Genomic DNA, 26,831 nt, shown 5'->3' on the forward strand with positions numbered 1-26,831 from the left:
TGCAGGGTCACGGTAGGAGTCTTAGTTACGACCTGAGTAAGTGGCAATAGGCCTGCAGGACCTCACAGTGTCATAGGACGGTAGATAATCGTGACTACAGTGATTGAGGAAGATTGCCGTGAGCATCCACTTAGAAAGATGGAGGCTACATTAGATAAAAGAGAAAGTAAAAATGTAAAGAATAATTGTAAAGAAATATATAGTCGTTGTAGTATTGCTCTATGCGTCATTATATTGTCGTGTATTCTTTTGGCATCTGTAAACTGGATCATTATTACTCTGCAGCAAAAAGTTGTCTCTTCTCCTACCTCTACATCTTCTTCTACTATCTCTCCGCACCTATTTCACACTCTTCCCCAGCATGAACTCATCAGAAGAACTGAATACTTTAACAATTCCTTCGTCCAGTTGTTACATCAACATCAGTTAGTGATCAATACAACTGACTGTTGGGTGTGTGGACTCATACCACATACGGTAGAAAAAGGAATGCCATATTTAGTTCTTCCATTCTCCTATGAAGGTTCCGCTTGGGCTTATTTTGTCATTTTCAATAATGCATATCAAAGTAAAATTAAACAACCTGTCAGTTCACATAGTGTTGGTTCAGATTTCAGTCATAGTTTATTGATAAAGGGAATGGTAGCTATGGCTAAAATCATGGAAAAAAGTGAAGCTTCCATAGATGAAAGAAAAGCATATACCAATTGGAACATAACTAATTACATTTCCAGCCTCAATGATAGGGTTAAGCAAGGAAAATCTCCTCCGATACGGGTCATACCCCAACAAGGAAATTTCTGTCTGCAAATAAATGGTAGAACTCCAAACACCGGACAAAGAGAAAGTTTATGTTCCCATACATATGTTTATTCAGCCCTGAATTCACCGCCGTTAGTACCATCTCAAGGTACATACTTCGTTTGCCACGATAGGGCTTATACATGGTTGCCAGCTGATTTCTCTGGTACTTGTTATATAGCCTTTCTTCTTCCCCCTACATACACCGCTCCTTCGAACCATCATAAAAATTGATATGGCAGAGGGATTGTGGATTCGAAAGACACAGCAGGACAAGAGGGAGGAGATTTCCTCAAAGGATTTCTTCCCTTCTGGGGTCCAATGGCCAACAGCAGAAATATAAGGCAATTGGTTCGTGTCGTAGAAACCACCATAGACATCACTGTAGGAGCTTTAAGTAACATTACAGCTGAACTACAGGCTGATCGTCTTATGACCTTGCAGAACCGTGTTGCCTTAGACTTTGTTCTTGCGGACCGTGGTGGAGTATGCAAATTGATCGGATCAAGTTGCTGTATTTTCATACCTAATGACGCTCCAACAGTATACCAAGCTATCTCTAAGTTACACATAATCTCCGAGTCGATTCATCAGGACGAAGGAGATTGGTCCTTTTCAGAGTGGTTTTGGGGATTACTGTCCAAATGGGGTTGGAAGGTATTGACATTCTTTGGAGTAATTTTAGCTTTTATATTCTCTTGTTGTCTTTGTATGCACTGCGGTCCTGCCATCTGCAACCTATGTGCTACTGCATGTATTCCCAAACCCAAGTCACAAAGAGCAGAGAATATCAAAATGATGGTACAGCAACAGCTTGATGACCTCATGGCCATAGACATCGACTCAGATTAACATGAGTTTGTGTATCTTGCCTGAGTTCTGGCAAAAGGAGGGTCTGAGGAAATTCGATTTTTAATACGATCGTATCGACCCGCCATTTTGTGGCCCGCCGCCATTTTATGTTGCCTTCACTCAGGCAGCACAGCGAACGAAGTCCATTCTGCCTTTTCTGCTTATTCTGCAACATGGTGTTCAAAACAGCCTTCTGCCTCTATCTTTACAAGGCTGGTATTAAGGTCTGACCGAGTACACTAATCCCTGTCTGGTTTTCTAATCCTTGTTTCAACTATCTGTAGGCTCACACTATTCTCCGCCGATCTTATCTTATCGTCTGGCCTTCGTTGTCCTTTGCTAGTATTCTCTCATTTCACAACTGTCCTCCAAACGCACACAAACTTATCGCACCACATGCAACTTCGTTGTGGATCGGTTAATGAATTAGTTCAAGGGAGGGGTGACAAACACAGCTGGAGGGGAGGCAACCTTAAGTCACTTGATACTTAGTTTTCCAATTCCTTCTATTGGTGCTGTCTTGTTTTCCGACATTTCTATTGGCTCTGTTCTATCTTTACGTTATTCTTACTGGCTCCTTTCTATGTGTTCTGGGAGTGTATGTAGTTAATAAATGGTTTTTATACGGTATATAAGATTGTGCGCCACAAAGTAAAGTGGCAGTCTCCTGAGAACATACCTTGTGTACTTCTTGGACAACTGTACTAGCTGCAGCTAATAAAATCTGATCTTTTACGCCTGACAGAGTGTCCCGTGTCTCTGTTAGTTGAGGCAGGTGAATCCAAGGAGATTTCAGGCGTACCCTGCGCCGCCAGGCCCATAAGGTTCTGGTTCTTCAGCTGTCCCACAGACTTGTGCATGTAACTGATGATTAAAAAGAAAAATATTGTTCCTCAAACACAGATCAATCATCTTCATTAGCATTTTTGAATGTTTCAAATACTTCATATCCCGCTGTTTTAAGAAATAGTGCACTGCCATCAGACCCGTTTCATGCTTAATTGATGTGTATAAAGATACAACATCTATAGTATCAAGTTTATATTCTGGTTCCCAATTAATTCCCGAGAGTGCTCTTAAAAAGTCCCCCATGTCTTTGATGTAGGAACTAAGACTTGTTACTATCGGGGCTGAAAAGGAATCCACATATGTTGATAAGTTCTCATATAGTGAGCCACAACTGGAAATTATTAGGCGACCCAGTGGTTTTTCCAAACTTTTGTAGATTTTTGGGAGAAAATAGATTGTAGGCATAATTGGATTATCATTACCCAAGAACAATCTATCATCCTTATTTAACAGACCATCACTATACCATGTATCCAACAGTTGGTTTAATTGCATGGTTAATTTGTTGATGTGATTTTCTTTGAGTTTAAGATAATGATTTTTGATGTTCAGCTGCCTATATGCTTCTTTCATATAGTCTTGTTTTTCCATAATCACTATATTTCCCCCTATGTCAGCTGGTTTAATTTCCAAGTCTTGATTTTCCATCAATACTTTGAGGGCCTCGCGTTCCTGTTTGGTTATATTTTCCCTTGTCACACATTTGATTTTATGTAATCCTTCCAGGTCTTCAACCACCAGATCATAGAAAATGTCCATCCTATTGCCTGGTGATAGTGTTGGACAAAATGTTGATTTAGGTTTGAAGTTTGTATGACAGCGTCCATCCATATTAATGTCTAATTCTTCCAGTACTTGTGTTTCCGGCAATTCATGATCCTCAAGACCATGCATCAGATCATATGCTGTTTTAACATCTGATTTTTGTTCAATAGTTAGATTAATCAATGGCATATTTTGTACCTCTAGTCTTGTGCTCCTGTTACTTGTTTGGAGAAAAATGTAGTCAGTTTTAACTTTCGCACAAATTTACATAAATCAATCCTTGTTTCAACATGATCATAATGCATTTCCTGACAGAAGGACAGGCCTTTATTCAGGAGGGTCATCTCTTGCAGCGTCAATTCATGATTTGAAAGATTTATAACCATATTCTCACTTAAATTACTCTCAATTACTTGGTTTTGTTTGTTTCTCTGCTACTTAGTGGATAGTGTTTTGTTCTTTCTAGACCCCCTTCTTGTTTTCCGATACTTCCTCGATCCCATGTGAGTTTTGTTCCTCTACCTCGTACTTGGCCCCGTCCTCCTCCACTCGATGTTCTTTGATCATATAGACTAGTTTCATCTCGTCTAAAAAAGTAGTCCTTTTTGTCGGTACTGATCTTTCCTCTCCCTCACTCAATTCCACATCTGATTCACTGTTGGATGTTTCTGGAGATTACATCTTCTTATCTAGAGCATTGGAATTTTGCTGTTTCAATGGATCAAATCTTTTAGCAAAGGTTAAGATTCTTCCAGTTATGTAGTCAATTTCATCTCTTCTAAACTTCCTTTGTTTCCGTCCTCAATCATCTTTTCATACTTTTCCAGAGTGGTATCCATAGTATGTCTTAATTTGCCACTTTCTTCTCCTTTATTTAGTGCTCTGATCATTTCCTCTATTTCCTTTATTTCCTTCAAAATTGATTCTAGATCCTTCCTGGCATACTTAATAATAATGCGCATCATATTCTTCGAACACTCCATGCTGTTTGCACCCCATTCTTCAAGCATTTCCGAGTTATTGTCTGGATGACTGCGTAATGTAAAAATTCTTAACCCTCTTGGAACTCTATCAACTTCTATATATTTTTCCAAAGTTAGAATCTCCCAGCTTTTTGTAATTTCCTTCTTCAAAAGACGTTCCAATTGAATGTACAGATACTTCAAATTATTCTGTGTATGAGTTGTTGGTAATGTTTCAGTTGTCCCCGTTGCGGCCTTTTTATCTTTTGAAAACAAACTTTCCGCTCTCTGTAATCTCTTGGCCATTTTAATTTCCATTTTTGTACTCTTCCAACTTCTCACTGTTTTATACACTTGAAATAAACACTGTGGTTCTCCTATTTTGAACTTGAACCAATAAGATGTTCAGGTAGGTGTCTTATAATCATGAACTCTATTTTGAGTTTAGTAATTATTTACATTATCAATCACTTCTTTTTCTCTTTCTTTATCAACCAGAAATTCTCTCCTGATCACTTTCGGGAACAGAACTATGTTTATATATATATATATATATATATATATATATATATATATATATATATGTTTGTGTGTGTTTGTGTAGGAAAGTCCTCCTTTTTGCCCTGGTCACCCCCAAACATATTGGACAGATTCTGGTGGTTACTGAATCTTGGTACTGCTTACCAGTCCCAGGACCAGTGCTATGTGTAAAGTGGATATGCAAAATAGGCTAATCAAAATTGGCAGTATCAACCTACCTATAAGTCTCTAGTATATGTTAGGGCATGTAGGTTTAGGGACCCAGCATAGGTAGTGCCCCCATAGGTGCAATGCTGAGGTGCCCAGTGTCATTTTAAAGGCAGGCTTGCCTTGCTGGCTGCTTTTAAATTAAAAGTATATGCAAATTCGACTTTGAAATTAAAAGTACTTCCAAAGTCTTAATCAACCTTATTTTTACATATAAGCCACCCCTAAGGTGTCTCCTATGAGTCCTTAGGGTTGGGTGTCATGTAACTGTAAGCAGGGACCTTCAAAAATGTTTTATAAGCCCTGGTGAGATAAAATACCCAAATTCATTTTCCCTCAATGTAGTGAATGGCCTCCATAGGCTAAAATGGGGAGACTTTATTTTAATTAACAAAGTTGCCCTCAGTGTCAGATACATCAAGTTTGGTATCAAATGAATTGTTAAAACAAATCCCACAACTCACAATTGTTGGATTTACTATAACTAGTTCAGGTACCAAGTTTTAAACTCTCCCTAAAAAGTTGCCAACTTCAGCTTTATAGTGCCCTTTTCTGATTGGTCAGCCTCTGCCAGCCTGGCCAGGCTGCCTTTATGAGGTATGAAGTGGCCTGGGCTGAACACAAAGAATATGCCTGGGGGAGGAGAACTACCTCAGCAGATGGGGAAGCAGTAAGGGGGGCCTGCTAAACTGGTCTTCAAAGGCAGGGAAGGACATTTGAACCAACCCAGCATCTCCCTTCCATCCTGCAACCCCATACAATTAGGTGACCTCTTGATTAGATTAGGAAAGGGTTTTTAGGATTTTTAGTCACACCACTCGGTGGGCTCAGCCAGATGTAACCTCCAAAAATCAGTTTCAGCCATAGTGGATTTTTGAAGAATGTTGCTCCATGGGATTGATTTTTTCCACACTTACCTGGAAGTGGTCACCACAGGGGGAAGAAACCTGCATCTGATTGGAGAACTAGAATCCCCCTGTTGTTTACCCAGGAGCATGGACAAATATGGCAGAGCACCCACACTTCAGATCCCTACAAGAAAGAAAATCAGAAGAAGAAGGACTGCCCTGCTGGACCCCTGACCTGCACCTGGGCACTGCACTCTGAAGGACTGAAGCAACTGCACACTTGGGCTTTACCACAAGAAGGGCTTTGCCTGGCTTCAACTGGTTCAAGGAGGGACTTCCTTTTTGCTACAGGTGAAAAATTGATAACCAGAGTCCATGCATCAACTCCTGAAGAAACTGACCAGCTGACCACTGTCCACTTGCCAATTTGGAGTTAGCGCCAGGTGCATTCTAGGAGTTATAGTCAGCACCCTCAAGGAGCAGCTCAGAGCTTCTGGAACCTTGGGGTGAGCTATGGACTCCCAAAAGTCCTTAAAAGACCTTCTGGAAGAAGATCCAGAAGTGTGGAGAGCTTTTTGGAAAAAGCTCCATAAAGGGACCAACCCACTGTGGCAACTCTATCCGGCTTGCCTCAACCGCGACCCGTCCTGCCTTGCAGGTTCCTCATACTGAAGAAAATCTCTGAAAAAATGACTAAGGTGGTCATTACAAACCTGGTGGACGGTGTTAAAGCGGCGGTAAGACCGCCAACAGGCCGGCGGTAACATTTTTGCAATTACGACCGTGGCGGAAACCGCCAACAAAGACAGCCACTTTAACACTCAGACCGCCACGGCGGTGCAAACAAACAGCGTGGCGGTCAATGCCAACAGACAGGCGGAGGACAATGTACCGCCCACACTATTATGACAGACCAATCCGCCACCTTTTCTGGGGCGGATTCACCGAGGATAAAAACACGGCGAAAACAGGAATTTCAAAGGGAAGACGCTCACCTCTACACACCCCACGAGGAACGAGGACACCATGGACCCGGAACTCCAAATTGTACCTGCGATAGTCTTCCTGCTCCTCTACCAGGAGCACGAACACCGGCGGCGAAGACCACAGTGAGTACTGCACCTATGACACAGTGGAGGGGGAGGGAAAAAACAGGGACATACACACGCAACACCCCCACCCCAACCCTCACCCACTACAACACACACACTAATCCATATTAATACATCACAGTTACACCCCCTGCCGGAAGAATGCAAAGACAATAGAAAATGAGTGTAACCATTGTAATATATTAAAATAAAGTACGCAAATATATATATATATATATATACACCATTTACAAAATATATACCAAGCATAGTAGTCCAGGTAGTGCTCCAATTAAGTCCGTGGAACACTGGGCCCATACGGTATGGGTGAGGCCCACATAAGATCCCCGACCATGATGGAGAGAACACTGCAGGGGCATCAGACAGCAACTAAACAGGCACCTCAGGGGGAGGGAAAGGGGGGCACCTCAGCCGCTTGAGTGCATAACGCCAAATCCCCGAGGGGGCCACATGCCCACTGCTCAATCCTGGGGAGTGAAAAGCCACAGTCCCTCAAGTCTCTACAGTGGGTGGGCTGCCCACTGTCTATCCTGGGGAGTGCTAAGCCACACCCACTGTTCAATCCTGGGGAGTGCAAAGCCACAGTCTCTCAAGTTACAGTGGGTGGTCTGCCCACTGTTCAATCCTGGGGAGTGCAAAGCCACAGTCTCTCAAGTCTCTACAGTTGGTGGGTTGCCCACTGTTCCATCCTGGGGAGTGCAAAGCCACAGTCTCACAAGTCTCTACAGTGGGTGGCTTGCCCACTGTTCAATCCTGGGGAGCGCAAAGCCACAGTCTCACAAGTCTCTACAGTGGGTGGCTTGCCCACTGTTCAATCCTGGGGAGCGCAAAGCCACAGTCTCTCAAGTCTCTACAGTGGGTGGCTTGCCCACTGTTCAATCCTGGGGAGCGCAAAGCCACAGTCTCTCAAGTCTCTACAGTGGGTGGCTTGCCCACTGTTCAATCCTGGGGAGTGCAAAGCCACAGTCTCTCAAGTCTCTACAGTGGGTGGGTTGCCCACTGTTCAATCCTGGGGAGTGCAAAGCCACAGTCTCTCAAGTGGATAACAGTCTCCACTGGTTCTGGAGGGGGCCTTGTGCCCAGAGTGCTTCATCCTGCTAAGGAAAGAGGTAGTGGATGTATCTCTCCACTGGTTCTGGAGGGGGACTTGTGCCCAGAGTGCTTCATTCTGCCCATGACGGACTCAGTAGCGTCAGTGCCCTTGGCGCTCATGGGCCAGCGCTGATTGAGGCGGTCGGTGCCCTGTTCAGCGGTGCTTGAGACGGCAGTGCCCTGCTTGAGACGGCGGCTTGTGCTGGCGGTCCTTCATGGCCCAACGGGGCTTTTGCTGGCGGTCCTTCATGGCCCAACGGGGCTTTTGCTGGCGGTCCTTCATGGCCCAGCAGGGCTTGTGCTGGCGGTTCTTCATGGCCCAGCTTGGCTTTTACTGGCGGTCCTTCATGGCCCAGCTGGGCTTGTGCTGGCGGTGGCCTCCTGGGCCGCTGGGCTGGTGCTGGCGGTGGCCTCCTGGGCAGCTGAGCTGGTGATGGGGGTGGCCTCCTGGGCAGCTGGGCTTGTGCTTGTTGTGGCCTCCTGGGCAGTTGGGCTTGTGCTGGCGGTGACCTCCTGGGCCGCTGGGCTGATGCTGTTGGTCGCCTCCTGGGCAGCTGGGCTGGTGCTGGCGGTGGCCTCATGGGCAGCTGGGCTGGTGCTTGCGATGGCCTCCTGAGCAGCTGGGCTTGTGCTGGTGGTGGCCTCCTGGGCAGCTGGGCTGGTGCTTGCGGTGGCCTCCTAGCCAGCTGGGCTGGTGCTGGCGGTGGCCTCCTGGGCAGCTGGGTTTGTGCTGGCAGTGGCCTCCTGGGCAGTGGATGTTGGTGTGTCTGCATGTGTGTGATGCTTGCGTGAGTGCCTGTGGGATGTGTGGTGCTTATGTTTGCCTGAGCTTCCCTTGTGTGTTGATGTGTGTGCATGCTGGTCTGTAGGTGTGCTTGGGATAGGCTGAGGTACAGGGGATTGGGTCGGGGTGGAGGAAGTTGGAGGGGGGAGGCTAGACACAGGGACAATGGCTGCCATCAGTGCTGAGGCCAGAGTCTGAAAAGCTCACTGAAGGGCTGCCTGACCAGAATGAATGCCCTCCAGGAATGCATTGGTTTGTTGCAACTGCCTTTCTACACCCTGGATGGCATTCAAAATGGTAGACTGCCCAACAGTGAGGGACCTGAGAAGGTCAATGGCCTCCTCACTGAGGGCAGCAGGGCTGACTGGTGCAGGGCCTGAGGTGCCTGGGGCGAAGGTGATGCCCACCCTCCTGGGTGAGCAGGCACGGGGTGATGGCTGATGGGCTGCTGGGAGGGCGGTGCTGGAAGGGGGGGGTGGCGGCTGTACCTGTAGATGGGGGGGCACAAATGTTGCCGCCACCACAAAGGAGCTCCCATCAGAGGACGAGTCTGTGTCACTGGTCTCAGCTCCTCTCACCCTCTGTCCCACTGGTGAACTCCAAGTCCGTAGTGTGGCCCTCTATGGCCATGTGGGATGCAGCTCCCTCGTGCTCCGGTGCCATTGCTCCTCTGCCTGATTATGCTAATGCACACAAGAACAGGGAGACCACAAAAAGGGGGGGACGACAGAAGAAAGACATGTTGAGTGCATGCATTACCGCTACCGTTGGCGGACACGACAGACACAGAAGCCCCCTGCACTATGCCGCGTTCTTGGGCTCCACTGTTCAATTCCTGGGAAATGGCCTACAAGGCTATGGATGACATCTGCACACATAGATGACACAGGGGCATGACTAGGTGTACTTGGCACTCTACAGAGGTGCGGTTGGGTGCCACATGGCCTGCCTTACGGAGGGACCTTGCCTACGGAACTCGCCCTGGCCTAGGGAAACCCACAGCCAACCTCCCCACCCAGACCCCTCCACTGCGTGCAAAGTCAGCAGAATGCGAGTGTACTCACCCCCTTGTGGCTGCTGTGATGCCCTCAAGCGCCCATCCAACTCTGGGTAAACCACCGCCAGAATCATGAACATCAGGGGGGTCATGGTGTGACGGGCACCCCTCCCACGTTGGGAGGCCATCCCCAGCTGGGCCTCTGACGTCTTCTTGCTCCAGCGGCGAATTTCCTCCCATCTTTTCCGGCAGTGAGTGCTCCGTCTGTGGTAGATACCCATGGTCCGGACGTCCTTGGCGATGGCATGCCAAATATGTTTTTTCTGGTGGGCGCTGACCTACATGATTTGTACAGGGGGAAGAGACAGTTATTACCAACTGTACCGTCAAAGGGATTGGCCCCCATCCCTACCCTTGCCATGTGGCACATGCACTCCCCGTCATTTCATGCACGCCGCACTCTCCCCCCTTCCTTCTTACATCCACCCCTCTCCACACAGGCATAGCCCATACAGCATGCTCCCAGTGTACTTGCTGTTTGTCTGGAGGACCGTAGAGTAGCGTGTACTGGGGGAGGACCCCATCCACGAGTTTCTCCAACTCCTCCGATGTGAAGGCAGGGGCCCTTTCCCCAGACACTCGAGCCATTGTCTCTTCCAGACCGAGGTCACAGCAGCACTTGCAGTGTAGGTCCTCTCCTGTCGAAGATCAGTATTGAGTGATTGAACAGATAGAAAATGGCGGTCACATCCGCGGCGGTGCGTACCGTCACCGCTGGGGTACATCGTCATTGGCTCCTGGGACCCATAGGGTCCAATGTTAACCAATGCAGCATTGCGCCGCGGTCTTCGACCGCCTACCGCGACAGTGTACAACGCCAGCGCAGTTACCTCACATCCCAATGTCTCACTTTACAGGTCAGGCAGCCACCATTTCAGGGGCCCACATGGCTTCATTTTCAACTGCGTCACACATACCCAGGCCTAGACTCAACACACATACAGGCCACTTTTTGTGTATGAATGATCTTCTGTGCAAGCTGTGGGTACGTACCTCTGAGTTGTTTGACTCTGTGCTCGCTGTTGTCCTTCACAGGCACCGTCCGCTGGGACATGTGAGGAGATGGCGGCTTCCTCCGGTGTACCGACCATTGGTGGACCTGTCGACAATGGAGGAAAGACACGTGATAATCACATACAGGCTTGACCGTGCCACAATCCAGGAACTGTGTACCCAGCTGGAGCCAGACCTGATGTCAGCTATCCGCCATCCCACAGGAATCCCCCCTCAAGTGCAGGTGCTGTCAGTGCTCCATTTCCTTGCAAGTGGGTCATTTCAAACAACAGTGGCCATAGCATCAGGGATGTCCCAGCCTATGTTTTCCAACATGTTGTCAAGAGTGTTGTCTGCCCTGATGAAACACATGCAGAGCTACATCGTTTTCCCTCAGGTTGAGGATTTGCCTACAGTGAAAGGTGATTTCTATGCCCTGGGACATATCCCCAACATCAAGGGTGCCATTGATGGGACACATGTGGCTTTGGTCCCACCCCCCCACAGGAGTGAACAGGTGTACAGAAATCGGAAGAGTTATCATTCGATGAATGTGCAGATGGTGTGTTTGGCAGACCAGTACATCTCCCATGTGAATGCCAAGTTCCCTGGCTCAGTGCATGACGCTTACATCCTGCGGAATAGCAGCATCCCTTATGTGATGGGTCAACTCCAGAGGCACCGTGTGTGGCTATTAGGTGCGCACCTGGAAGCTAGTCAGTTGGAATGGTTGTCTGGGGAAATCCCTTCAGGTTAGTGTGTGTCTAACAGTTGTCCCTCGCCATTTGCAGGTGACTCTGGTTACCCCAACCTGTCATGGCTACTGACCCCAGTGAGTAATCCCAGGACAAGGGCAGAGGAACACTACAATGAGGCACATGGGTGAACTAGGAGGGTGATTGAACCCACCTTCAGCCTCCTGAAGGCCAGGTTCAGGTGCCTCCATATGACAGGTGGATCCCTATTCTACTCACCAAAGAAGGTGTGCCAGATCATCGTGGCCTGCTGTATGCTTCACAACTTGGCTTTGCCATGACAGGTGCCCTTTCTGCAGAAGGATGGTCCAGATGGCGGTGTTGTTGCAGCTGTGGAGCCTGTGGACAGTGAAGACGAGGAAGCAGAGGAAGAACACATGGACAACAGGGACTCAGTGATCCAGCAATATTTCCAGTGAGAGACAGTTAAGAATACAAACCTGCCTACTACATGTACTTATACACTACTACCTCTCTACTGTCTGTCTTTTTCACCCAGTGTATGGTCACTGAGTTGTCACTTTCCCTTACGATTTCACAGATCTGGGTCCCACAGTGTGACATCTGCTTTGATTCCTCATGGACTAGAGCTGTGTGACATAGGTATGTTGACATTACAAATGAAAGAGCTTTTTGCCAAAGTTATTGCTAATACAGTATTCCGAAATCACAGATAGACTCCAGATTGTTTTGTGCTTTAAGGGTGTTTATTTTAGTGCTCCAAATTGGAGGGGGTAGCAAAATGGTGAGGGGTGCTGGCGGAGGAATGTCCATGGCAGAGTCCAGTCTATTAGTCTCACAGGTGCAATTCCCAAAGGGGCATAGGAAGAGGAGCTGGGGCAGTTTAAGGATGGACAGGGTGACAAAGTGGGACAGTAGGATGACAATCAGGGTGGTCTCATTTCTTGGCGGGGGTCTTGGCATCGTTCTCTGTCTTGTTCCTGGATCTCAGGGACTGTTTGCGAGGTGCTTCTCCCTCTGCAGGGGGTGGGGTACTGGTGTGGTGGTCCTGTGGCGGTGCCTCCTGTCCACTAGCACCGGCGGAGGTGGTGGGCAGTTCATCGTCCAGGCTAGTGTTAGGGGTCCCTTGTAGTGCCACAGTGTCCCTCCTGGTGTTGAGTACTTCCTTCAGCACCCCTACGATGGTGCCTAGGGTGGAATTGATGGTTCTGAGTTCCTCCCTGAAGCCCATATACTGTTCCTCCTGCAGGCGCTGGGTCTCCTGAAACTTGGCCAGTACCGTTGCCATCGTCTCCTGGGAGTGGTGGTATGCTCCCATGATGTTGGAGAGGGCCTCGTGGAAAGTGAGTTCCCTGGGCCTGTCCTCCCCCTGTCGCACAGCAGCCCTCCCAGTTCCCCTGTTTCCCTGGGCCTCTGTCCCCTGAACCGTGTGCCCAGTGCCACTGCCCCCAGGTCCCTGTTGTTGTTGGGGTGGTGGGTTAGCCTGGGTTCCCTGTAGTGGTGGACGCACTGCTGATTGAAGTGTCCTGGGGACGGAGGTATGGCCCCGCTGGGTGGGTGCTGTGCTGGTGTTTCTATAGGGGAGAAGCTCTGTAGTGGCCTGTGACTGTGTGAGGGGAACCTACTGTCCCGAGGTCCCCGATGGGCTGGGCTGGTCATCTAGATCCAGTTGGACAGAGGTGCTGTCATCACTGTGGGCCTCTTCTGTTGGTGGTGTGGACATGTATGGACCTTCCTGTACGGTGACGTTGGGTAGGGGTCCTGCAGGGCATAAAGGCATGATTATTGGATCTGTGTGTGTAAAGGTTTGCAATGGGTGGGTGACCGTGTACCCCAGTGCTAACATTCCTGTGTGTGACCTTGTGTGATGGTGGTTTAGGGGGGTGTATGGGTATGTTCAGTGGGCATGCTTTAGTGATGGGTGTCCATGCTTTGGTGTTGCATGCAGGGCCTGGTGTTGGGATGTGTGGTTTGTGATAGTGGGACATTTGTGAGGAGTAGGAGTGATTGGGGGTGAGGGCGAGGGTGGGGGTAGGTGATAGCATGCAGGTGGGTGGGGGATGAAGTAGTTAAAGGTTTGACTTACCAGAGTCCATTCCTCCACCTACTCCTTCTAGGCCCTCAGGATGCAGAATCGCCACGACCTGCTCCTCCCATGTTGTTAGTTGTGGGGGAGGAGGTGGGGGTCCGCCGCCAGTCCGCTGAACTGCCAGGTGGTGTCTGTAGACCACGGAACACACCTTCCCCCGTAGGTCATTCCACCTCTTCCTGATGTCCTCCCGATTTCTTGGGTGTTGTCCCACTGCGTTGACCCTGTCCACTATTCTTCGCCATAGCTCCATCTTTCTAGCTTTGGAGGTGTGCTGCACCTGTGATCCGAATAGCTGTGGTTCTACCCGGTTGATTTCCTCCACCATGACCCTGAGCTCCTCCTCCGAGAACCTGGGGTGTCTTTGCCGTGCCATGGGATGGTGTAGGTGATGTGTGGGGTGGTGTATGGGGTGATAAGTGTGCTGATATGTAGTGGGGTGTTGTGTGAGGTGCGTGGAAGTTATGTGGGTGATGGTGTTGTGTGCCTGTGGATGCTAGTGTTGTTGTTGGTGGTGTCTCTCTCTGGCTTTCGTTCGTGATTTGTTGTCGTAAGGGTTTGTGGGTGATGTGGGTGTGTGTTTTATAGTATATTGAGTGTGTGGGAGTGGTGTGTGTATGTGTATCAGGTGTGTGTATTTGGAATTGTCCAATGTGGCTGTGTTTTGTAAGAGTGTGTGTATTTTGAGCGCGGTGGTGTGTACCGCCAATGGAATACCGTGGTTAAAAGACCGCCGCGTGGATTCGTGGGTCGTGATAGTGTGGGCGTATTTCTGTTGGCGTGACGGTGGAGGTTTTGTTTTTGTCAGTTTATCACTGACCTTTGGTGTGGTGGACTTGTGTGGGTGTCTGAATTTTGGCAGATTCCGAACTGTGGGCCATAATAGCTGTGGGGGAATTCCGCGGCCCTGGCGGTGTGGTGGCGGTCTTCTGCACGGCGGTAAGCAGCTTTTACCGTCAATGTCATAATGAGGGCCTAAATCTGAATGTAGAAAGTTAACCGGGACCTCCCGCTCAGTGTATCGGAAGAGGGCTCCAGGGACGTTAGATCAAGATTCAGGTTGGCTCCGCTAGAAGGGTTTTCATCTCGAAAAATCATCTAAGTCCAAACGTAGAAATCTTCATAGGGGGCTCCCCTGACACGTATCTGAGGAACTGCTCCAGGGAGGTCGGATTGGACTGGCAAATTCGGCCCGCTGAAGATTATCTTCAAGAAGGGGATACCAGTAGGACCCACAAGGTTAATTGGGAGGATGGAGTTCTCTGCACGGAAGCCAGGGACCCCAAACCAGTGGCAACCAGGAGAGTGGTAGTCCCCCGGAAGTATTGAGAATTCCTCCTTACATTGAGCCATGATATTCCCTTAGCTGTACACTTGGGGCAGACCAAGACCTGGAACAGGCTGGTCAGTAATTTCTATTGGCCCCATATGTCAGAGAAAGTCAAGGAGTTTTGCAGCTTCTGTGTCACCTGCCAGGCCAGTGGCAAGGCAGGCGGCAAGCCAAAGGCTCCCTTGATACCACTGCCAGTGGTTGGGACTCCCTTTGAGAGGGTGAGGATTGATATTGTTGGTCCCCTAGAACCACCAACTGCCTCAGGCAACAGGAACATTTTGGTGGTTGTGGATCATGCCACCAGGTAACCTGGGGCAGTACCCCTCAGAGCAGTCACTGCTGCCACTGTGGCTAGGGCCCTACTTGCTGTATTCACCAGAGTGGGATTCCCAAAGGAGGTGGTCTCAGATAGGGGCACAAATTGTATGTCAGCCTATCTGAAAGCTATGTGGGATGTGTGTGGTGTTACTTATAAGTTCACCACCCCCTAACATCACCAGACCAATCATCTGGTGGAAAGATTTAATAAGACCCTGAAAGACATGATCATGAGTTTGTCTGAAAACTCAGGAGGAGATGGGATGTTCTCCTCCCATGACTGATGTTGGCATCCAGAGAGGTGCCACAGAAAGAGGTTGGATTCAGCCCCATTGAAGTACTTTTTGGGCACCCTTGTAAGAGGCCCATTATGCTTGGTGAGAGAGTCTTGAGAGAAGCCTCTCAAAAAAGCTAAAGAGAATGTAATAGACTATGTGCTGTGCCTGCGGTCACGCATGGCTGATTACATGAAGAACGCAAGCAGCAACCTGGAGACCAGTCAAGAGCGCACGAAGCTCTGGCATGACAAGAAGGCTACCATGCCTGAGTATCACCCAGGTCAACTGGGTTTTGGAGCCTCTAACTCCTTGAGCACTTCAGGCCAAATGGACTGGGCCTAATCCACTTCTGGAGAACAAGGGTCAGGTCACCTACATGGTGGGCCTTTACACCCCCAGGAATCCTCATTGGAGCCTGTATGTAAACAGACTGAAACCTCACCAGGACAGGGCAGACATGACCATGCTGATGGTCACAGATGAAGGGAAGAATGAGGAGAGTGAACCTCTGCCAGACCTCCTTTCCACAAATGCACAAGATGGGTCAGTGAAGGAGTAATACTCTCTCCCAAGTTGACGGCCCGGCAGCAGAAAGACTGCAAACAAGTTTTGGAGCAGTGTGCTTGTCTGTTTTCTTTGGGCCCTGGACTCACCCATTGGTGTGATTATGTTTTTGACACTGGTGACAGCTGATTTGTCAAGAATAAGCTGCACAGGTTGTCTGACCAGGTCAGGGCCAACATCAAAGCTGAGGTGGCTACGATGTTGGATCGCAAGGTAAGTAAGCCCTCTGATAGTCCTGGGGCCACTCCAGTGGTACTGGTACCCAAACCCAATCCCCAAGGTGGGAAAAGGGAATTAATATTCTGTTTAGACTACAGTGGTCTAAAGGCAGTCACCAAGACTGATGCTCACCCCATACCTAGAGCTGATGAGCTCATTGATAGGTTGGGGGCTGCCAAATTCCTAAATATATTTAATCTGACATCAGGATACTGGCAGATTGCCTTAAGTCCAGGAGCTAATGAGAGGTCAGCATTTTCCACCCCAGAGGGCCACTTTCAGTTCAAAGTGATGCCCTTTGGCCTGAAAAATGCTCCTGCCACCTTCCAACGGTTGGTGAATAGAGTCCTGTCTGGTTGGAATCTTTCATTGTAGCTTATCTGGGTGATATCACTGTATTCAGTTCCACTTGGAGGTTCACCTGGTCCACCTGAAGGAAGTGCTTCAGGCCCTGCTTCAAGCAGGCCTGACTATCAAGGCAAGCAAGTGCCAGATAGAGCAATGTTCAGTTGTGTACCAGGACCACCTTGTTGGTGGAGGCCATGTACAGCCTCTCCCGCCCAAGACCCAGACTATCCTGGATTGGGAGGCTCCTAAAACCCAGACTCAGGTCAGGGCATTTCTTGACTTGACTGGGTATTACAGGAGGTTTGTTCAAAACTATGGGACCATAGTGGCTCTCTGACAGAACCCACCCCAAAGAAACAGCCCAAGAAAGTCATTGGGACCCCAGGGGGTCAAATAGCTTTTGACACTCTGAAACAGTCTATGTGTTCAGCACCAGTGTTACTGGCCACTGACTATAGCAAATAGTTTATAGTGCAAAACGATGTTTCAGAAGAAGGGATTGGGGCTGTTTTATCACAAATTAATGAAGACGGCCAAGATCAGCCAGTTGCTTTCATCAGCAGGCGACTACTCGCCAGAGATAAAAGATGGAGTGCCATTGAGAGGGAGGCCTTTGCTGTGGTCTGGTCCCTGAAGAAGTTGAGGCCATTCCTGTTTGGCACTCACTTCAGTGTACAAACTGACCACAGACCTCTCAGATGGTTGATGCAAATGAAGGAGGAGAACCTGTTAAAGTGGTCCATTTCCCTACTGGGGATGGACTTCACAGTGGAACATAAACATGGGAGTTCTCATACCAACACAGATGGCCTTTCCAGATTTGTCCACTTAGCTAATGAGGACTACCAGGGTGTAGGTTAGTACCCATCACCTTTCATGTTCTGGTGGGAGGTAGTGTAGGAAAGTCTTCCTTTTTGCCCTGGTCACCACAAATGTTTTGTACAGATACTGGTGGTTACTGACTCTTGGCTGTGCCCTGGATACTGCTTACCAGTCCCAGGGCCAGTGCTCTGTGAAAAGTGGATATGCAAATTATGCTAATTAAAATTGGCAATATCAACGTACCGATATGTCCCTAATATATGGTAGGGCATGTAGGATTAGGGACCACAGCATAGGTAGTGTACCCATAGGTGCGCTGCTGAGGTGCCCAGTGTCATTTGAAAGGCAGGCCTGCCTCACTGGCTGCTTTTAAATTAAAGTTATATGCAAATTCGACTTTGGAATTAAAAGTACTTCCAAAGTCTTAAACTACCTTATTTTTACATATAAGTCACCCCTGCAGTGTGCCGTAGATGCCCTCAGAGTTGGATGCAGTGCAACTATAAGCAGGAACTTCACAAAAGATGTTTTATAAGCCCTGGTGAGGGAAAATAGCTAAATTTGTTTTCCTCCATTGTAGTGAATGGGCTCCATAGGCTAACACGAAGAGACTTTATTTTAAAATAAGAAATTCTTAATTTCCATATGAAGGAGCTAGATAGCTAAAGTTTGGGTTCCAATGAAAAATTATAATAAATACAACAACTTGCCACTGTTGAATTTAATGTAACTTGTACCTAGAAAGAGTTTTACAACTCTTGTGAAAAGTTACCAACTTCAGGCCGGTAGTGCCCTTGTCTGATTGGTCACCCTCTGGTAGCCTGGCCAGGCTGCCTTGATGAGGTGTGAAGTGGCCTGTACTGAAGACAAGGGAAGTGCCTGGGGAAGGAGAACTGCCGCAGCAGATGGTGAAATAGGATGGGGGGGCAGCCAAACTGTACTTCAAAGGAGAGAAGGACATTTGGGCTAGGAAGTGGACCGCCCCTATTTCCTGCAAAACCAGGCATCCGGGTGCCCCCTAATTAGATTAAGGGAGGGCTGGAACGGGGTTTGTTAAGGGAAGCTTAGCCACACCAGTGTGTGGGCTCAGCCAGACCTAACCTCTGATATTGTATTTTTGCCATCTTGGATTCTTGGAGAAAGTTGCTCCCTGGGATTGATTATTGCCACACCTCCCAGGAAATGGTCACCCAGAAGGGTGGTGGCCTGCACGTGATTGGACAATAGCTCCCCATGCTTTCCGTCCCAGGAGCAAGGATAAATATGGAATATCTTCACCCACACTTCAGATCCCTGCTGGAAGAAGATGACCCTGGAGAAGAAGGACTGCCCTGCTGGACCCCTAGCCTGCACCTGGACAGTACCCTCACAAGGACAGCACCAGCTGCACACTTTGGGCTTCAATAAGAAAATGAATTAGTCTTGCTTCGGCACCTCCAGGAGTGGACTCCCTGTGTGCTACAGGTACAAAGGAGCCACCCACAGTCCCCTGCATCAAGTCCTGCAAGAAGAGCCCAGCTGATCAGCGTCCAGTGGTCATTTGTGGATTCTGACTGGGTGCATTCTGAGAATTGCAGTCCCAACCCCCAAAGAGTAACTCAGAGCTTCTGAAACTTTGGATCAAGTTGTGCACACGTCAAGGTCTGAAAAAGGAACCCTGGAAGAAGGTTCAGAAGTTTGGAGACATTTGGAGCAACTGTTGTAAGCAGCTCCATCGGTTGAAAAGGTGCATTGTAGGAGTTGTAGTCCCAGACCCCAGGAGGCAAACCAGCGCCTTTAAGCCCTTAGCTGGTAATACAGACCACTTTCATATATCAAGAAGTCTAACAGTGTTACATTGTGCGTGGTCTGAACTCTGGACTTTGTCCCTGTCCCGTGTGACCATTTTTAACCCTTTGAGCGCTATTTGCTTCCAAGTGCTAGAATTCCCTACATTGGATTTTTGCCATTTGGTGTCAATTTAATGATACAAATATATTCTATTTTTATAAATTGGTGTTGGATTTTTATTGTGTTTTGTGTTTTACTTATTTACTGGTTTGTGATTTTAAAATGCTTACACACCTGTCTCCTAAGTTAAGCCTAACTACTCATTGCCAAGATACCAAGGGTTGAGCTGAGTTTAATCTATTGAAACCTAACTGGACCTCGTGGTGGTTTGTGGCCTATTGCTAGGTACTTACCTTTCCTTACGAATAATTCACTTTCCAACACACAAGTTATAGTTACTTGAGATAACTCTATGAATTTCTATTTCCTAATTATAACGCCACTGTAAACTTTGTTTTTTCAATGAATTTATATGGCTTCTTTTACGTATAGTAATTTTCATTACTATACATTAATCCAACCACTGCCTTGGCCGTGCATGGCAGAGGTTGGCCACTGGCCTAGCCAGCAGACAGGCCCTAAAGTCAACCCCCTACAAGCACCTAACTAACTGTGCACGGCCTTTGCCCATGCGCAGCAGGGGTTCCCCGCAAAGCCTGGCTTGCATCCAGTTCCTGCAGCCAATGCCCCTAGCCACCCAACCCAACTCTGCACACGGCCCTTTAGTTGTGCACGGGGGGAGTTGGCTGCAGACTATCTTTCTTGGTGTGAGAATAGGTGTAAGAGGGTGTATCTGGGGCAGAGAGTGGCTATGAGAATCTCTGGGTGTGAGAGTGCAATGCATCAGTGTCTTAGTGGGTGCGTCCGTGTCTGTGCAGGTCTGTGAATGGGTGCATCAGGGTGTCAGTGGGTGTGTGAGTGGCTTCATGAGAGCCTGAGTGGGTCTGTGAATGGATATGGGAGAGTCTGAGTGGGTTGTGAGTGGGTACAATAGGGTCTGTGAGTGGATGCATAAGAGTCTGAGTGGGTTTGTGAGTGGGAGAAAAAGATTGAAACAGAGAGATAGAAAAAGAGTGAGAGGGAGGGAGATGGAGAGTTTTTTTAGACTTTGACAGATGATATACTTAGAATGAGATATTTCTAGACAAATTGAAAAGAAAAATGTATTTGTCAAATAAAAAGAGTGAGATCACCTTTCAGTATGAGCTTTAAACATTTGAAGTTTAAAAAAAATTAAATGAGGAAAATGATCACAGACATGCCGGGAGTACAACCCACAACCTTCAATGTAAGAGTCTGAGACCTTGAGCATTAGGCCAATTATTTTTTTATGTACTCATTTACCACCCTTTATGGGCTATTTGGGAATTCAGGGGCAGCCTTAAGGCCTCCTCTATGGTCCCTGCTGATTCTTTTTATGTATTACCCTTTCCAGGCTATCTGGGACCATGGGGGGAGCCTCAAGACTTCCACTATGGTCCAAGCCGGCTCCCACCTCCTGCGTGAGCCGGCATTGCTCCAGCAAACGAGGAGCTCCTTTTAACAGCAGCTCCCTGCTTGGTGAAGCAATGTTTTTATCTGTCTTCACTGCATGCATGTCTGCGTGCAGGGAACACAGAGGATAACGCCGCTTTCTGACAGCCGAACATGTTTGACAGGTCCCACTGTCAGAAAGCAGAGTTATGTTTGCTTTTGCTTGGTGGAGGTGGTCAGCTGCTACCAAGCAAAAGCAAACAGCTATGTCCCGGGGAGGGCAACCCGGTATATGTCAGGAGCTGACCCTGAGGTTTTAGTACATGTTCTATGTTTCCAAAGGGCCATCCAGCCAGTAGGAGCCAGCATTCATAGTCATAAGTGTCTGATATAAAAGTTTCAGTGGTATATGTTTTTAAAACTTTTTGGAGGGTAGGGAAGGCATTGGATAAATTACAATTTTTGTCTTTTTTTGCATTTTATGTTTTTTTTGTGCAGAAAGTGTACATGATTTGGAGTAATATTTGATAATACAGGAAGATGTGTGTTGTGAAATTTGTATAACTCATGTTTCATGTTTTGCATTTCTGAATCAATGTCGGTCACTTTTCTTCGGCTTTACCACCACCATGCCTCCTTATGGACAGTGTGTGTGTGTGTGTGTTTGTCATCGGTCACCATTTTTCTTTTTTCTCCATGCAGTGTGCCCAGTGACCATTTTCTGTCCAGAGGCGTGCATGTATTCTTTGTTCTCCATGCCTCTTTGCTTGCAATTGTTGTTTGACCATGTGGCCAGCTGATATTTTCTCCATCTAGCCAGTGTCCCTTTGCCATAGGTTTGCATGTGTTCTTCTTTGTGCTCCTTGCTCCTTGTTGTTGTTGTTTGACCATGTGGCTGGCAGTCATTTTGTGCCTGCAGCGAGTGTCCCTTTGCCATAGGCTAGCATGTGTTCTTTGTTCCCCATGCCTTTGCGCTCCTTGTTGTTATTGTTTGACCATGTGGCTGGTGGCCAGTTTGTCCATCCAGCCAGTGTCCCTTGCTATAGGCTTCCATGTGTCCTTTGTTTGTCATGCCTCTTTGCTTCTTGTTTTTACAATGTGGCTGGTTGACAGCCATTTTGTCCAACCAGCCTCTGTCCCTTTACCATAGGCATGCATCTCTTCTTTCTTTGAGATGCCTCCTTGCTCCTTGTGGTTGTTGTTTGACCAAGTGGCTGTTTGGCAGCTATTTTGTGCATGCAGCTAGTGTGTCTTTGCCATATGTTGCATATGCCCTTTGTTTACCATGCTTCCTTGCTCCTTGTTGTTGTTGTTTGACCATGTGGCTGGCAGCCATTTTATCCAGCCAGTGTCTCTTTATCATAGGCCTGCATGTATTCTTTGTTTTCCATGACTCCTTGTTCCTTGATGTTGTTTGACCACGTGGCTTGCCTGCAGCCATTTTGTGCATGCTGCCAGTGTGTCTTTGCCATAGGCTTGCATGTGTCCTTTGTTTGCGGCGGCTGTTGGTTGACAATGTAGCTGTCTGACAGCCATTTGATGCATGCACCAAGTGTGTCTTTGCCACAGGCTTACATACAAACATTGTTAGTTATTGATCATTTGTTTTTTTACATTTCTATTTTTATTTTGTTATTGGTTTTTTATTTCTTTTTTTATTTTTATTTTTTAGTGTATTTTTTATTTACATTTTTATGTTTTCAGTTTTTTATTTTTTAAATATTTGTTTATTTCTTTTATATTTTTAATTGTATTTAATTTTTAATTAGTTTTTTAATGTATTTTTATTTACATTTTAATATTTTATTACTTTTTTTATATTTTTAAATGCTATTTTTTTTTTTATTTGGGTCTGCATTTTTACTTGATCCATCCAACCTCCTCCATCCATTCCGCCATCCATCCATCCACCAAAGGCGCATAGTTGCACTACAGCTTCATTAGGTGTAATTCCATTTCCTCCAGGACATCCTGGCTCTGGGCACTGAAGACACATCAACAGCATAGTTCATTTTGTTAATGATTATTCTGTTTCCCCTGGATAACCTTGCCGCCATAGGTTTTTAAAAGGCTTATTCCATTTACCCATGCGCCTCTCTCTGACTTTCCCAGGTGTCTCCTTTAAAGAGATGGAGATATGGCAAAGGGCTAGATCTGCAAGTTGTGCTTTCTGATTTGAAATGTAATTTTTTAAAGATGTGGTAGTGTGGGTTTACTTTACAATGTTTGATTAAAATTGGTATTTATTACATAAGTAACCAACCACCCTAATATTGCATTTGTCTGTCCTCTTTCAACCTGCAACAATGCCATGTTTCACTAAGTACATATTTTTCACCCTTGGTTGTTTTTAGGTGCACAAGAGAAGAGGCCCCACATCACCGGCAGTACTGCGAAAGAGTAGGCCTTACAGTTACTTCAGTCCTCCAAACTTTTCTGATTGTGCATTCTAGTGGCAATGCCAATCTAAGGCTTAAGAAGGCCCCAAAGAAAGTTGCTCTCCAGAAAGTGGCTATGGAGAAGAAGCAGCTTTTTATAAGTGGCGTGTCAACTGCAACCTTTTTTGGGAGACGTGCGGCTGCCACATCGTACTCCAGGGAGGAACTTTGGAGTAGCACTCCTGTATAAACAGCACCACCCCAACCTAAGCCATATGCCATGTCTGTCAGTGAGACAGCCTCTGCAACCATGAGGATACCAATGAGCAGTGACGTTAAATTGGATTTGTCCCTTTTGCAAAGGAATACCTAATCATTTCGGGAAAGCAAAGTGTACCTCAGCCGCAGCTGCCAATGGTAGATCTTCCTGAAGTTGGAGCAGAAAAGGTCAAGCTTCCTGTTGAGCAAGAACCTCTTCTTTAAGAATCAATGGCTCCCAGATCTCCAGCAAGTAAAATGAAGGGTACTGCTCCACCATCTTGTCCAAGCACCCCTTCTGATAACGATGATAGGGACATGGAATTGACCCAGACAGAGTCCGAGGGAAACCAGGAGAGGTAAAGGAAAAGAAAAGTTCCAGAAAGGTAGAGAATCATGGAAGGGAACGATGATGAGGAGAATGGTGAGGACGACGAGCCAGTCATTGTGAAAGCTGGCACAGATGATTTCGACATTACTATCCAACCTGGTCTAAGGGATGTGGCACAGGCAGCAACAGCCAGCTCCCATATTTGTAAGGCCCCAGCAGAGACCCGCACCAACCTGTCCCTCAGTAGCCTGCAGAGAGGCATTCAACACATCTACCTACCTCCAGTTCTTCTTCAGGCATTCGCAGTGGCCCAATAAGAAAGTACTCCTACCCAGTTTGGGACTTTTTACAACTACCAAACAGGAGGAGAACATTGCCATATGCTTCATTTGCCACATGGGTGTTAATTGAGGTAAGCCTGGTTCACATTATGGTCCTGGAGACCAGATGACCCATAAGAAAAACATCATGCAATCTGGTGGGAGGAGCACCTTAAAAGAATGACTGAATGTGTTCATGGTGGTGAAGGTGAGGAGAGCCAGGAAACATCAGCTACAACTGGTCAAATTAGAGTAAAAGGTGAGGAAGAAGATGGTGACATCCTCACACAAAGCAGCCCTGTCCCCAGCAGTGCACCAGAATCACCCATCTTTGGCCCCTCACAATGGCACAGGAAGGCTCAGAGTCAGATGAAGACACCATGGAATAAGTTGACTGTATCAGTACGCACATTGAATCTACCTACGTCTCTAAAGTAGCCTCTGTCATCGGCCCCACAAAAGAAGAATATCCAGGCTACAAGTATGGGAGTGTTTAGGCAGGAGGGGCCCAATGACCGCAACCCCTGATGGAACATTTGTACAATGGGAAGCTGGCAAAAATATTAACACTGGACCTCCTCCCTTTTTATTTTGTGGAAGCAGTGGGATTCTTAGAGTTTGTGACAGCCATCTCCTGGAAATGGAAATTTCCAAGTCAGACCTATTTTGCCAGAGTTTCTCCTTCCAGCGCTGTATCACGATGTGCTGCAATTTGTTGGACATGCTTTGCAGCAAAGTATTGTCCATATTATCTACCTCACGACATATATGTGGACCAGTTGACAAGTGACTGATTATATGTGCATCACTTGACACAGGATCTATTTTGAGGGGGAAAGCAAAAGCTATCTACAGATCCTGGCATTGAAGAAATTTTCTAAGAGTGTTTGTTGGCATGCAACGGTAGCCATGTTTGCCATGGAGAAATCACACATAGCTGAAAACATCTTGGACAAATGTAATAGCAAGGTGTCTTAATGGCTGCGTCCCAGAGGTCTTAGAATTGTATTTGTTGCCATAGACAACGGCAGTAACACAGTTCAGGGTTCTGTGTTTGGCGCACTGCATCAACCTGCTTTTGCAAGACATTCTTTAAACAAAAAGACATAGGCCCTCTTTACAACCTTGGCGGTCTTTCAAAAAGACCGCCGAGGCTGCGGGGGACAGAATACCGCCCATGCCAGTGGTATTTCTTGCTCCCTATTAACAGTGTTACTGTCCGCTGGCCCAGCGGAAAAGTCACATCAACAGTGCTGCTGGTTCGTAATAGAGCCGGAGGCAATGCGGATGTGCAGCGGGTGCAGTAGCACCCGTCGCACATTTCACTGCCCGAAATTTGGGCAGTGAAATGCGTGACAGGGGCCCCCAGGGGCACCCCAAGTCCCCCTTACCGCCAGCCTTTCCATGGCGGTGTTTACCGCCGTGGCCAGGCTGGCAGTCGGGGACTCATAATCCCCAGGACAGTGGTGCTTGCGAAAGCCTGGCGGTATAGTGGAGGGGCCGCGGTATGGCCGTGGCTATTGCGCCATGGTCATAATAGCTGGAGTAACACCGCCAGCCTGTTGGCGGTGTTACCGCCAGCTTACCGCCGGCCACCAGGTTCATAATGAGGCCCATAGTCAGCAACATACTGACCGCCTGCAGATTCATCTGCACTTATTTCAGCCATTCATTTAAAGCCCAGAAGTAGTTGCAGATTATTCAGCTTGGTAATAGAGTACCAGTTAAAGCCCTGATACAGGAGGTGCCCAAAAAATTGTAACTCAACTATTATATGTTGCAATGTCTGTTTGAGCAGTACAAACAGATCAATGGCTATGTCATTAAAAGAGGAGCTGATGCAATTCGGAAAGCTATGACTATAGATGCAGACAAATAGGGCCTAGTCATATGCCTCACACAGATGCTGCACCCTTTGAGGTTTTCACACAGGAAGTTAGCAAGGAGGACAGTACAATGGGCAAAGCTGTCCTGTTATTGCATCTGCTACAGGAGCAGCTAAAGAAGGTGTCTAAAAGATTTGCATTTGGGGGTGCAACTGAAAACCCAGAAATGCATGCCTTGGTTGAGAGCCTAAGCTCTTGCTTGACTTATAATACAAGGCTGCAAAATAACATTATCTCCTCCAAAGAGTACACCCATGCCACCCTACTTGATCTATGCTACAAAAAAGTCTTTCCACTTTCATTCCTTTTTCTGAAGGGGATGTTCCACAATACAAGAGGTGGATTGTTGAGCAAGAAGGAAAACTGGAAGAAGAATTGCTGGAACTTAGAGTCCCATTCTACAGTTCTGGGGTACTGCTTTTAACTTCCAGAGAGGGCAGGCTTGTCTCATATCCGCCAACCCCACCAACAAGAAAATTGGTGGCAACAGCATCAGAAGAATCAGACCCAAACTCTGTATTGGCTTAGTTTCAAGTGGCTTTTCTTAAGCCCCATGCAGAGGTGAAGGAAAAAGCGGTTGAGCAAGTGGCAGCACCAATGACCATTCAAAGGATGTTCCAGGAGTATCTCTATGACTCGAAATAGGTGTATGTGGATCAAACCCATTGGTGTATTGGTGTGGGAAAATGCACAAATGGCCAGAGCTCAGCAAGCTGGCAATAAACTTTCTGTCTTGTCCTGTAACCAGTGTGTCTGCTGAACATATGTTCAGTGCAGCCGGTGCAGTTGTTACAGTGAGAAGGACC

Source organism: Pleurodeles waltl, chromosome 8, assembly GCF_031143425.1.
Source record: "Pleurodeles waltl isolate 20211129_DDA chromosome 8, aPleWal1.hap1.20221129, whole genome shotgun sequence".
NCBI classification, from domain to species: Eukaryota; Metazoa; Chordata; class Amphibia; order Caudata; family Salamandridae; genus Pleurodeles; species Pleurodeles waltl.